The sequence below is a fragment of the Gordionus sp. m RMFG-2023 genome, chromosome 1 (genome assembly GCF_954871325.1).
Source record: "Gordionus sp. m RMFG-2023 chromosome 1, tfGorSpeb1-WG-v2, whole genome shotgun sequence".
NCBI lineage: Eukaryota > Metazoa > Nematomorpha > Gordioida > Chordodea > Parachordodidae > Gordionus > Gordionus sp. m RMFG-2023.
Window position 1 is genome coordinate 54473242 of NC_088775.1, and position 14703 is coordinate 54487944.

The 14703-nt window shown below is 25.8% G+C and overlaps 1 protein-coding gene and 1 long non-coding RNA gene across 2 annotated transcripts in view; one reads left to right on the plus strand and one right to left on the minus strand.

Annotated features, from left to right (window-relative positions):
- LOC135927526 (uncharacterized) overlaps window positions 1–14703 on the plus strand; it is a 52660-nt gene that overhangs the window by 23515 nt on the left and 14442 nt on the right. The gene's annotated exons all lie outside the window — the stretch shown is intronic.
- On the minus strand, window positions 8566–9298 carry LOC135922185 (uncharacterized). The gene is made up of 4 exons (XR_010570771.1): window positions 9147–9298; window positions 9002–9076; window positions 8716–8793; window positions 8566–8658 (listed from the first exon to the last, which is right to left on the minus strand). It is a non-coding gene; the product is annotated as an uncharacterized LOC135922185 (long non-coding RNA).

The window sequence follows — 14703 nt, forward strand, 5'->3', positions numbered from 1 at the left end:
AAATTTCCTGATTATCATTTTCCATATTTTCCACTTTAACATTTTCTAAAATTTCAATTCCCACTATTTCATTTTCTACACATTCATTTTCCCGATTTTTCATATCACCTCCTTTACAGATGTTTTCAATACTTCAATATTTTTATCATTCTTTTTCCCTTGAAATATATTCAAAAATTTACTTTCTAATCCAAATTTCGATATCCAATTCCATCCCAAAATCGCACCCACCTCTTCTTTTATTATCCACAAATCCAAGAACTGCACTTCCCCATTCATTAACACCAGCAAATTCACTTTTCCCAAAACCGAAATAACAGTTCCATTTAACTGCTTAATTATCATTTATTAATCGCTCATTCGGCCATAAATTCGAAAATTCCCTATACCCCATTACCGATATAGTTGCTCCCGTATCTAACAACATTATAATTTCCTTATTTCCCACATTAATTTTCACGCGCGGACATTCATCATAATTAATATCTTTTTTCATCGAAACTGGCATAACACAAATTTGTAAATTCGCCCTGGGCCACTCATTCCCCTTATTTTTCATCACTAATTCATTACTATTTTTCTTTTCTTCAATTCCCAAATTATTTTCAATATTTAGTACATTCCCTAATAATAAAATTTTTCCCTTGTCTACTGGATTTTCCGATGTAATAACCCCACATATTGATTCCTGTCCACCATATAGTCATGTGACCGGATAATCTCTCGCATAATGTCCAATGTTACGACACTTGAAACATGTTACATCTTCGACTTTCCTTTTTTCATAGATATTTTTTTCCCCTTTTTTTATATATTCTACCGCCGGAAATGCTTTAGAATCTTCTTGTTGATTCTTAAAACACTTATCATGACCATGACCAAAATTTCCACAATTTCCACAAGCTTTTTGAATTTCATTCACCAATTTATACGTAGGAACATAACATTCCTCAGTTTTATGCCCTTTATTTCCACACCTTTTACAAATTATAGTTAACACATTTGGATTTCTCCTTTCATTACATCCTCTACTTAAATGTCCAAACTTCCCCTTTCATCATTCCCATACACTCCTTTTCCTTCACTTTTCTTTTCCAATTCTTCTATTTTAATTTTCATTTCTGTCATTTCTGTTCTCAACATCTCTTTTTCCCTTTCAATCAACTCCATTTTTTCCCTTTTTCTCCTTTCTTCCATTTCTTTTTTCTCTATCTCTTTCCTTTCATTTTCCCATTCTTCCCTCATTTCTCTTCTTATTTCTTCAATATTAATCTCCTTTTTTTTATGTTCCATTTTTCCAATTTCATTTTCCTTTTTTTTCATTTTCTCCAATTTTTCCATTTTCTCTTTTTTCAGACTCTCTAACGAAATCTGTTTTATTAATATCAATTTCACATACCTTTTTTTCAGAATCTCTGACGATATCTGTTTTTAATATTTCCTTTTTTTCATTTTCATTTTTCACCATATATATTTCATTAAATAAATTTTCAATATTCCTCTTAAATTCTTCAATTTTTTTATTTTTCTCCCTTTCCACTTGCTCTAACATTCTTACTCGATTTATATCTTTATTTCCATCTCTTTTCTTATACCAAAAATATATTATAACCCATAATATAAAAACCACTAATATTCCAAAATACATTTTTAACGGCTCAACATTTTAGACCTCAAAATAATTGTTGGCCTTAATATTTTTGCGATTTAACATTTCCTTAAAATTATTTTTATTTTAAATTCTTAATTTTCAAATCTAAATTCTTTAACTCTACAATAGACTTATCAATAACTTTATCAAAAAAATTTTAACTGACTTAAATGATAAAATATACAATATCGAAATTATTACGAAAATCCCTAATACACAATAATACATAAAATTTCAACAAAAATATAAACTTTTACCTTATTTTTACGAATTTCCTTTTTCCTTTTTATAAATTTTTGGCCTGTTTCGTAATAGTAGTCATTGTTGTTCCGAATTAATTTTTTTTATACAGGTATCTTTTAAATTAGAGGCACCACTTTTGAGATACTCTTTTATTTTCCAAAATCCAAACTTTTATTGTCTTTTTAAAACCAATAAAATAAAAATCAATAATATATTTTATACATTAAAAAAATCAATAATATTTTAATAATAATAAAAAAATAAACATATGCCTAGAACAATCGATTAAAAAATTTTTAATTAATTTTTTTTTAAATATAAAAACGGAAAAGAATATAGGAATATTTTAGTTATCTGATTCTAATTTTTTTGAAAAATAATATCAAAGTTTAATATTGAAAAAATGTAATTAAAAATTACAAAAAATGTCAATTTTGAAATATAGGGAACAGCTGACATTAAGTACTTTAAATAAATATAAGAATTTCTATTTAAAAAATTGATTTTTATATAAGAGGAAAATATAAATTTTCGCGCCAAAATAATTTACGCGGGTCAGAAAATTCACTATGTGACTGATTAGTAGTTATATATAATAAAGAGTTAAATAAAAATATAGAAAGACATGCAAAAAACGTGAATTATTGAGAAAATATACAATACATAACAAAGTATAATAAATATTCAAGATTTATCAGCAAAAATAAAATGCATTACTCTTATGGGTTTAAGAAGTCCACAGATTAGATATTTCGTTGGCTGTGTATTATAGTGTTCATAATCCACTTTTTCCAGTAACCTCTACTAAGGAAGCCCTAAAGAAGGATATAAATTTCATCGTTAGTGCTTTATTAATTGTCTAGACAAAATTTAACCTATAAATATTTCTTTAGCATATTACAATTTTTTATAAAGACGGTTAACCAAATTAATTACGGAATTCAAATTTACTAATTGAGCACTAAATAATGGCGAAAACCGAATGTTTAGTACTACCATAGTTTTTGTTTTGGCACGTCGCCATTGTTTATTTTTCTTTTTTTCGCAAATAACTTTTTATTCTTAAATTCGGATACAAAGGTGATTGAAGCACTAACATCTACTAAGGAAGCAATAATTTCTACTAAGGAAGCACTTAAGAGTGATACAAGTTTCATCGTTAGTGCTTCCAAAAGTTCGGCCAACTTCACTCCTAAATCGTGACATCATAATTTTTATTTAGTTAATAACTTTTTTTCCATGTGGCGGTTAACTATATTATGGAATTTAAATACATTAATTAAGCACTAAATAATGTCGAAAACCGGTTGTTTAGTACTACTCTGGTTTTTGTTTTGGCACGTCGCCAATATTTGTTTATTTTTGTTTTTTTCGCCAATAACTTTTTATTCTTAAATTCGGCTACAAAAGTAATTAAGCACTAACCTCTACTAACTAGGCACTAAAGAATGATATAAGTTTCATCGTTAGTGCTTTCAATCAACTTTTAAGCGTGAAGTTAGCATAAATTTTTATTTTTGCTTATAACTTTTTTTCCTTAAATTCGGCTACTATACGGATTGAAGCACTAACAAAGCATTAAAAAATGACATATGATTCATCGTTAGTGCTTCCAAATGTTCGGTCAACTTCACAGAACTAAAAATATAATTATTATCAAATGTTGCACATCAGAATGAATATATTGAATCTATTATAATAATCCTCAAAAAACGTCAATCAAATTTAGCCAATAGTGTTCTTTTAAAAAAAATTTGTCCAATAAAAATGATTATAGGGTAATCGGTCCAATAGTAATCATGTAATAACCTTAACATTCATTCAAGTTTATATCAAATTTTACCATCTTCACTTCATAAGGTTTTTCTTATAGTTTATATAGTTAACCTAAACGTTATTGGAATATTCAAGTCTTTTAAAATTGGCTGCAAAGAAATTTATACTTCAAACTAGGTAGAATAAAGGAGAGTTTTAATGGCACAGTATGTCTCTAGGAATTTAGGGGTAAAACTATTTTTAATTATACTTTGATAAACATTTTGAATATTTTAATTTTTTTTAAAACTTAAATGTGTCCAAAGTGTTGTTATTAATTTGTGAAAATTTTAAGGATTTTTTAAAACATAAAATTTTAGTTAATTATTCAATAAATTTTTTGAATAATATTTCTTAAAATTTTTATATCTATTCTATCTCCAGTTTTGGAATAATAATAAAAATGATTATTTTAGACTATTAAATATACACATGAATTTCATATAAAACCTACACTTATCATAAAAAATTATTTAAATGCTTTTAAGACCTTCATAAATACTCTTTTAAACAAAGACCTCATATCATAGATTTAAATCAAATATGAGGTCAACCTGATTGTGTCACAAAAACTCTGTGGTTGTATCCATTGGCTATTTAGAAGATTATTGGTATGGGTCAAAATCCAGGGTCTTAATTTATTAGGTATACATAGCATTTAAGATTGATTGTTAAGGGAGAAGTTAAAAGAATATTTATGAAGGTCATAAAAGCATTTAAATATTTTTTTATGATATAAGTGTAGGTTTTATATGATGTGTATATTTAATAGTTCCTTTCTAAAATAATCATTTTTATTATTATTCCAAAACTGGAGATAGAATAGATATCAAATTTTATTTTTATAATTTTAAGAAATATTTTTATATTCTCCAAATAATTTTTCTTTAAATCCCAAAAATATATTGAATAATACTTAACTAAAATTTTATTTTAAGCTGTGTCCAAAATGTTTTAAAAAAATCCTTAAAATTTTCACATTAATAACAATATTTTGGACACATTTAAGTTTAAAAAAATTAAAATATTCAAAATGTTTGATATGATTCAATTATTAGTTATTTATTAAAAAATATGTAAAAGTAAATATTTAATTGTATTTATCATTATATATTACCTTTCAGTTATTAAACTTTATATGAACTTATTATTTGATAATGGTTATATTTAAATTTTATTTATATACTTACTAGATAAATATATGTTGTAAATAATTGTATCAATATTTAATAAACAGTTGGAAAACTAATAATAACTTTTATTTTGAAAGATAATTTTCCCATAAAATATATATAAATTATTATATTTGAGTTATATAATAAAATTATAATAGAAATGATACAATATCTTTTAAGAGTAGGAATAGGAATATTTTTATTAATAACTATAGGGTTTTCATTTTCTTTGTTGGCTTTATCTTGATCTAGCTATTATTCAATAATAAATAACAAATAATAGTAACATAATGTACAGAATCATTAGACATAGGGATAGCAATTTCATTAAGGTATAATGCAGTTAATTTTATATACATAAAAAATAATACTGTTCCGAGATGTCAATTTTTAGATTCCTAAAATAAAAAGCTATTTTATATTTTTGCCTTTTAATATTTTACATTTGTCTGTCAATTTTAAAATTGACTCAGAATATTTGGTAATATCATCAATATTTTCTTTTAACCATATATATTGTTTGACATATAGTAGATCCTTATTTTCCAGCACCTTTTAATATTACGATCTGAGTTATTGTAATATATTTATTGTATGGTTTAAGAGAAAATTGACAGTTATTCCAAGAGAAATTGCAGATATTATTAGCAGTGTAATATTCTGAAGAATAAAATAAAGAATTAAATAATTTTGTAAAAATTGTCCACTTACTAATACTTCAATACCATTCAAACTATTATAATATAGTGTTGTATATTTTCTCATAACTTCATAATTGTAGAATGTATATTATTCAAAATTTATTATAACATTTTTGATGAAATGTATAACATTTTTGTTTTACTTATATATAATTTGACTATGATTGTAGATAACCTCCTATTATTTGATAACTTAAAATATCTTTTTATTTTTTCTATTGTAATTTAATATCAATTTCTTAATTTTATTATTTGTAACAAATAATAAATCATTTGGAGAGGTGGTGGTTTGTTTAAAATTTTAATTAGGTTGAACATATTTTCAGCATGGTACTTTAATGTGTATTCATGAATTTCATATAATGATAGGTAAATCTATTTCCCCTTCATTTGATGATAATTTTGAAAAATTTTCCCAATTAATATATACATATATTAGACAGATTTAATTCTTATAAACCTCTTATATTTTTCAAAATCCAAAGAAAAAATTAATTATTCTTAGTTTTCCTGGTCTTGGGAAATCTTTTTTACAATTGATTTGGACTTGGACATAGCGTCTACATGAGCGGGAGGGGTAGGAACAGTTTGCATCCTATTTTTAGAGGGGGTAGGCGGCTTTAATGGGGGTAGGATAAATTTTTTGGGGGGTTATCAATTGAATTTTGAGATAAAATAGGGCAAAATTTATTGCTGTAAAAATGAATAATTTTATTATAGAACTATTATAATACAATTCATCGACCAAATCTATATATTGCAAACAATCACACACATTGTTTTCCAAATAAAACTTTCTGCTATCCTTTTAAATTACATTTAAAAGGTTTAGATATTTCAGCAAGCTCAAAAGTTATAATAATGAATTCATTGTAAATAATGGAGGATTTAATTGAATTTATTATCTAAAAAATAAATCCTTTATATTCACAAAATATCGATAATTGGTAGTACATAGATTAATTTAAGTTATCCTTTATAAATGCTCTGAAAAGAGTATCATTATAATTAAAAAGGTGAAAATAATAATGGGGAAATATCTCCGCCGAAGGTGGCGGGATTTTTTAGGGGGGTAGATAAAGGTTTTCGAAGGGGGTTTGCATCCAGTGAAAATCCTGTCATGTAGACGCTGCTTGGACATAGCTTGCTAAACATTTTTCAAAAAAATTTTTAATTTTAAATATGGGCTTGGCCTGAAAATTTCTTTTGAAGACATGGCCAGGCCTGATTAAAAACCAAGGTCCATGCAACTTTCATATTCTGACTGTATTTTTAAATGCATTGTGACTTTTTATATATTTTATTTCAGTTCTCAACTACCAAAATTATTATGGTCTTTGGCAGGTTTGAGAAAATTTTCCCAAGTGCGTGGACCTGGCTTGGGAATTTTTTTAATATTAAGCATCTATTATAATAATCCTCAAAACTTCAATCAAATTTAGCCAATAGTGTTCTTTTAAAAAAAATTTGCCCAAAAAATAGTATTCACTCTTAGTCTAAATGGGTTGGTCTTGGTCTGTGTTAAGATAGAATAAAAAATAGATATGGTTTTTAGAGATTTACCTATCTCCAGGTTTGGAAAAAATTTTGAAAATTACTATGGGTTGGCCAGGCTTGAGAAAAATTATTATGAGTTGGACTGGGCTTGGAAAATACTTTTATAAATTATATTGGGCTGGGCTTGGGGAAAATTATGAACTTGGACGTTTGATAATTTTATTATTAATAACTATGGGTCAGACATTGGCCTAAAAAAGTTATTTTGCAGGCCTGGGCTCGGCCTGATCAAAAAACCAAGGACCATGAAAATCTGATTTTTATTATATTTTTAAATTCATTTGGATTATTTAAATGTTTTATTTTAGTTCTCAACTACCAAAATTATTATGATCTTTCATTCAGCTTGGATGAATTTTTCAAAATTATTTTGACTTTGTACTTTACCTGGGAATTTTTTTTAATATTAAATATTATGTATAAATGATCGTAAATTTAACATATTGGTATTATCAAGTACTCAAATTTTAGTATTTAGTCTTAGTTTTAATGGATTGAACCTGGCCTGAAGAGGGGAGGGGGTAAAAAGAATAAAATTGGATATAATTTTCAAATAACAGGTAATAATTAGCATAAATATAAGAAGAAAATTCTCATTCCCCGTCATTTTTGACGGGCTATCTACTAGTTATATTTATAAACTACAACTTTCATAAAAATATATCAGGCGGAATATAAATTATAAAGAATGAAATATTTTTTTATATAAAAATAAATTAATTTAATAAAAATATATTAAATAATGATGGAAGATAAATGATTGCAATCTGAAACATTTTCAAAATGGTTTCCTCCATTTTTTTATAAATAAAATTATTATTAAATATTTTAATATTATCACGAATATAAAAAGGGTCATATCGGGCCCATATAAAATTATCATTATATTTCATATATGTAAAAATTGGTGTATTTAACATTGTAGCCATTGCCCTGACTTCTGTGTCAGAAGCCCATATCCGCCCTGTCATAACATTATTTAACACATAAGTTTTAAGGCCTATTTTTTATTCGTATCGGAAATATAATTCTCGATTACCTTTCCCATCTCAAATGTTAGCATAAATTGTGCTAACCATTGCCTGAGAATAATATTGGAATTTTGAACCCCAATGATCTCTACACCAATCGTGCTAAATTATATAAAGTAGAATAAAACGAAATTTTATATTAATGTTTTACCTATAAAAACAATTCCCATCACCTTCAATTTTCTCCAGGATGGTGGGTTCACCAAGTTGTTTCCCATAGTCTATATCCCGACAACGTTTGGGAGACTTTAGACCATATATTTTAGCATGATATTTTTCCCATGCCTTTGTTATAGGAAAAAAATATCTAGGGATACTTATCAAAATATCATCATTCAATTCTGTATACGTAATAAATTAAAAAATAAATATATTATATATATATCAGAAACCTATGTGAGTCTTTGGATTGATAAGTCAAGTTGAATTATCTTCAAGCCCAACATTTTGGGAACCACTACCTTGATCTTCATCCAGATGTGCTGCTTAATTATAATAAAAACATTTAAAAATAATTCTAATATATATCCGAAATACAATACCTATGGGAGACTTTGGATCGACAAACTCTGCATTGTGTGGATTATTTTCATCATCAAGCCAATTTTGGGAACCAATATCTAAAGGCAATGCATTTATTAAAATAAAAATAATTATAATATATATCCGAAATACAATACCTATGGGGGACTTTGGATCGACAAACTCCGCATCATGTGGATTATTTTCATCATCAAGCCAATTTTGGGAACCAATATCTAAGGGCAATGCATTATTTATAATGAAAGCATTTTTAAATAATTCTAATATATATCCGAAATACAATACCTATGGGGGACTTTGGATCGACAAACTCCGCATCATGTGAATTATTTTCATCAAGCCAATTTTGGGAACCAATATCTAAAGGCAATGCATTATTTTTAATAAAAGCATTTTAAAATAATTCTAATATATATCCGAAATACAATACCTATGGGGGACTTTGGATCGACAAACTCCGCATCATGTGGATTATTTTCAACATCAAGCCCATTTTGGGAACCAAATCTTAAGGCAATGCATTAATTATAATAAAAACATTTAAAATAATTATAATGTTATTAATTATTAATTTTTATATCTAAAAAATTTTTACTTCATAAAAAGATTTTTAAAAAATCATTACCATTTTCATTGTTTCGTATAATAAATTCTTTTAAATTTGACAATTATATTTCGTTTTTAATATGATATTATTTGATGTTATCAATTCATATACACCTTGATATACAATAAATAATAATTTATATAATATAATTAATTGCCCTTATTAAATATTTTATTGATCAAATATGGGCCTATCAAGGGGTTCAACATTTTGCCTCCTTCCCTATCCGACCTTTTATGTTTCCATGCAAGAACCTTTTGTCCTATAGCAAAAGATTTTGAACCATTTGTTCTTTTTTCATAATCCTTTTTTGTTTGAGCTGAGCTATACCAATATTTTGTATAGTCAGCTCCGTTATTTTTTTGAGATGAGCCATTTTTATATCCAACTCTTCCTTTAAACATTCATCTATTGTAATTTTCGCCATAACCTCTGGTAAGGCAAATATCCTCAATTTTGTTTTGTAACTAAATAATAATTAAAAATATAATAGTAAAAATTATTTCTACTGTAAGAGGACGTCGAGGTTTCTGACCATACATCAGTTCATAGGGTGAAAATCCCGTCAAAGAGTGTATACAAGAATTATAGGTGCAACATACCCCTACTAAAGCATCTGGCCAGCAGTTGGTGTTTCCAAAACTGATTTTGCTATTCGGTTCTGGATTGTTCTGTTAACTCTCTCAACCAAACCATTTGCTTGTGGGTGGTAAGCTGAAGTTATTCTCTGAACAATCCCACAATATTTATTGTCTGTACAAACATTGTTACAGAATTCCCTACCTTGATCAATCTGAATCTTTAATAAATATATATTTTAGTTTTATTAAATTTAAAAAAAAATGCATATTAATAAAATTCAAATAAGTTAAAATTGGTATTTTTAATTTTATTACTTCATAACATTAATGGGTGTTGACAATGATGTATTAGCTTAAACAACAGAGTTAGCTGTTTTATCCTTAATAGGAATAGCCATTATATATTTAAAGAAATAGCATATGGCACATAAAATGTATTTATAATTTTCTTTAGATTCTGGCATCTGGATTAAATCAATGCCAATTTGATATCAAGATTTTGGAACCACTTTAATATTGTGCAACACATTTGAAGTTTTATCAAAACGACTGCTTGATTTTTGACAAACCTCACAGGATTTGATAAACTCCCTAATGTCTTTATTGCTGCTCAACCAATAAAAGCTGTAAAAAATTAAATAAGATAATATTGCATATTTTTACTTTTCGGTTATTATCTGATTAGTTTTATTAATCCCCAGATGCCCTCTCATAGCTATACCTGGAACTGTGGATACACCTCCTTCATGTATTGTTTAATGATATTTTTTTGTTCATCTCTTGTCCATAAAACTTTCCTTTCTTCTAAAATAATATATCATTAAAATATATATTAAAATAATATTATGTGATGCACAAAAAATAAACACAATCAATGGCTTAAATATGTTTTTTAATGAGAGTATAAAATAAAATCTTTGTGAAAATTTCTGTACATTATATTACTATTATTTGATATTTATTATTTAATAATAGCTAGATAAAGATAATGCCAACAAAGAAAATGAAAACCCTATAGTTATTAATAAAAATATTACTATTCCTACTTTTAAAAGATATTATATTATTTCTATTAAATTTTATTATATAACATCTAAAATTTACTTTCGCTTATAGTGTAAAATAAATTATCATTTATAATTTTGAAGGCATTACATTTCCTAATAAAGTTTGACTTATTAACATTCATTGGAACTTTAGAACATTTTAGGAGGTCATATATATCTTTAAAATTATTGCTAAAATAATTTTTAAATAAAAAATATTTTGTTAAAAACTTACTTCATAATGCAGGAAATATACTAAAAAGAATTTCAAATTAAATTGTATTGTATAGAAATATTCCAATTTGGCAGCTTCGTGCAAATCTGACGTTTTAAATTTGAGACAATTTAAGCTTTAGCATATTGAAATTCATAATGCGAGATTTTGAAAAAATCCATGAGATTTTGAAATATTGAATAGCCGTGAGATTTTGAATATTTAAATGACCCCCTTGAAGTTATAAAAATCAAAATCTCATGAAATCACTTTCACACAGTATTAGCCGTGAGATTTTGATAATCACTTTCACACGTTACACGGTCTCGGAATTTTTTAAAATTATATTCGACCTGTTATATACAAAAAATTTACCTATTCGGTATTTTATCATATTTTTCGACGAGTATTATCATTTAATAAGCAAGCATATTAGCTAATATTGTTAAACGGCTCGTTTTGAGCCGATTTTTTAAAACGGCTAACTCAATATTTTCGTATTTTCGCCAGAAAAATATTGACTAAGTCTCGAAATTTCGATACTATATGTCTAGACCTTTGCTCCTTCTATGAACAAAATTTTCAGGCTTGCTTAATATTTTTCTGGATAAAATACTGTGTTAGTCGTTTTTAAAAATCAGCTCAAAACGAGCCGTTTAACAACACTACTACATATTTTATTTATTTTTATTCTAAACAGATATTTAGTATATTACAAATTGATACTATAAAAATTTGTGTAAATAATATTTTGAGAATATACTATATTAATTCTATTTATAAAAAAAATGAAACTGATATTTTAATTGATAAAAAATATAACATATATTATATATTATATAATAATATATTTATTGCCTATTATCCTTTGCGTATTTATTCCTTGGCAGGATAACTATAATTATATTATGTAATAGATGCTATGAGTGTTAGCTAGTGTTAACTTTCACCCAACATTATATTAATCATAACTATATAGGGTCATTCCATGTCAAATGAGCAAGAAAATCAAGATTTTCAGTCGATCCCTTTCAATTTCGATAAAAAGTTGTAGACTGGTTCTATATGTTCGCATTAGATTATAAACAAAATTTTAGCGCGTTAGCAACTATATTAGCGGAGATAATCGGGTTAAAGGTCAAAAAACATCTTTTTTTGCTTTTTACTGATGTTAAATAATTAGTTTTTAATTTGAAACTAAATATTATCAAATATTGAATATAATATTAATAGCTAAGTTAATTGATAATTATGGCGAAAACATCAAAATAAATTTTTTTTAAAATATGGGTCATCTTATGGTTAGTATAAAATTTGAAATTTATATTTCGAAATGAATATGATCTCCAATTTTAAATTTTTTAAAAAATATTATTTGTTTACTATATTTTTATTAATATCTTCAACAATTAGCTTGACTGGATATTTATTTTAAAAATTATTGCGATTCTATACTTTTATAAAAATAGATGGCGCTATATATAATAGATTTAATATGATAAAATTCATTTGTTTTATTGCTTAAAAATATTCTCAAGTATAATATATCATAAAATTCTTTTATATAACTTTGTAAACCTCATTCTCCTGAGATATTTGAAGGATAAAAAAATTTAATAATTTTTTTAATATTAAAATGTAAATTAAAAATAATAAAATCCGACTAGCACACGAATAAAAAAGCAGGATTAAAGGAGTGCAGGAAAATTATTAAGGAAAAAATTGAAAATCACATTAATTACCAGGCCTGAGATTCTTTTATGGAATTGTCATTATCTTAAATTATTTTAAAAACCAGAGATATACAAAATTGTAGTTTTTTCGAAGATCAAAAATTTTTTGCTAAAAATTTTTATGATCAAAGTCTTTGAATTTTGAGCAAACACTAAAAAAATTAATCAAATATAAGCCAGATTATTTTATCTTTAATTATATAAAAAATAAACTGATTATTAAAATTAATAAGCGAAAATCATGAAAACACTAACAATAAATCTCAGTTGCTAAAAATAAAAATTCATTTCTTTAACATTTTTCTAATTTAAAAAAAGCTAATTTTTTATATTTTTACTTGTCTTTAAAATAAATAAATTTTTTTAAATGAAACCTTTAAAAGATAAGCGAAAGTGTTGCAATCTGAATAAAACAAAACATTTTAAAACAAATCTAAGATCGGTGCTACCTTGGATCCTTAATAAAATAGTGATTTATATCTTCAACAAAAAATATCTAATTCGTGCCGCTACCAGTTAAGTAAAATTGGTCCATACATTCCCGAAGAATTTATATCCCCAATAACCTATAATCAAGATGCCTTTTAATCGATTAATGAAACATTCATTATACAATTTTGGAGAATCACCAATTAAAAAAAACTTTTAATGAAGAAAAAAATATCCAAAAAATAAAATTCAAAAGATTGAAAAAGCAATAAAGACTAAGGTTTTAGAAATATCTGATTCCGAGAATGACAGTCCGATGAAAGTGGAAATTCTTATTATATAAAAAGATAATTTGATAATCAAAAAATCAACTATTCAAATTCTTACAATTTTGCCTCAAAGATGGAGTGTAGATAAAATTCAAGAGGAATTCAACGTAACATCATACATGGCAAGAAAATCCAAAATGGTGGTAAGAAAGTGGAATTCTTTCATTCCCAAAATATAAGGCAGGAAAGACACTAAACGAAAAAACATTTAAACTCGTCAAGGAGTTTTAGTTCTGATGAAATAAGCCGACTCATGCCTGAAATAAAAGATTGTATATCTATTAAAGGCGAGAAAGAACCAGTACAAAAAAAGACTAATATTAAATAATCTTAAAGAAATATTCAAGATGTTTAAGGAAGAATACCCAAATATATCAATTAGTTTCTCTAAATTTACCGAACTTAGGCCAAAAAACTGTATTTTAGTCACTGTTTATGTCTGCGCCATTCATCAGAATGTTAAATTAATGACAAATGTAATAGCTGAAATTACAGCAGGAGAAGATAACTGTATAAATTCTTATAACTATCTTTTGGCGCAAATTATTTGTAAGCCCTCTCAGCCAAAATGTTATTTAATAAATTGTGATCAATGCCCTGGTATAGAATCTCTTAAGGGCCAATTATACCAATTGTTTCAGAGAAATCGTATAGAATATGTCACGTTTAAACAATGGATCACGGTGGATAAAGCAAATCTTGAAACAATTATAAAGTCCGTTGATGATTTCATCGATTATCTATTGGAAAAAGTTCAAATTTTACTGCGTCACTCGTTTATATCTAAACAACAAACTTTATTTTTGAAGAATTCCAAAGAAAATTTAATAGATTGGGAATTTTTAACAATTCTAGTTTATTCTGAAAATTATTCCTTTATTTTACAAGATGAAGTTCAGGGATTTCGGAACAACGTGCAGACCATTATACACCAATTTGTAGCATATTTTAAATCTGGAGAAGATTTAAAAAATATAAATTTTGTTAATATATCCAAATCATTAAACCATAATACTAGTGCACTCCATCAAAATATTTTATTAATTTC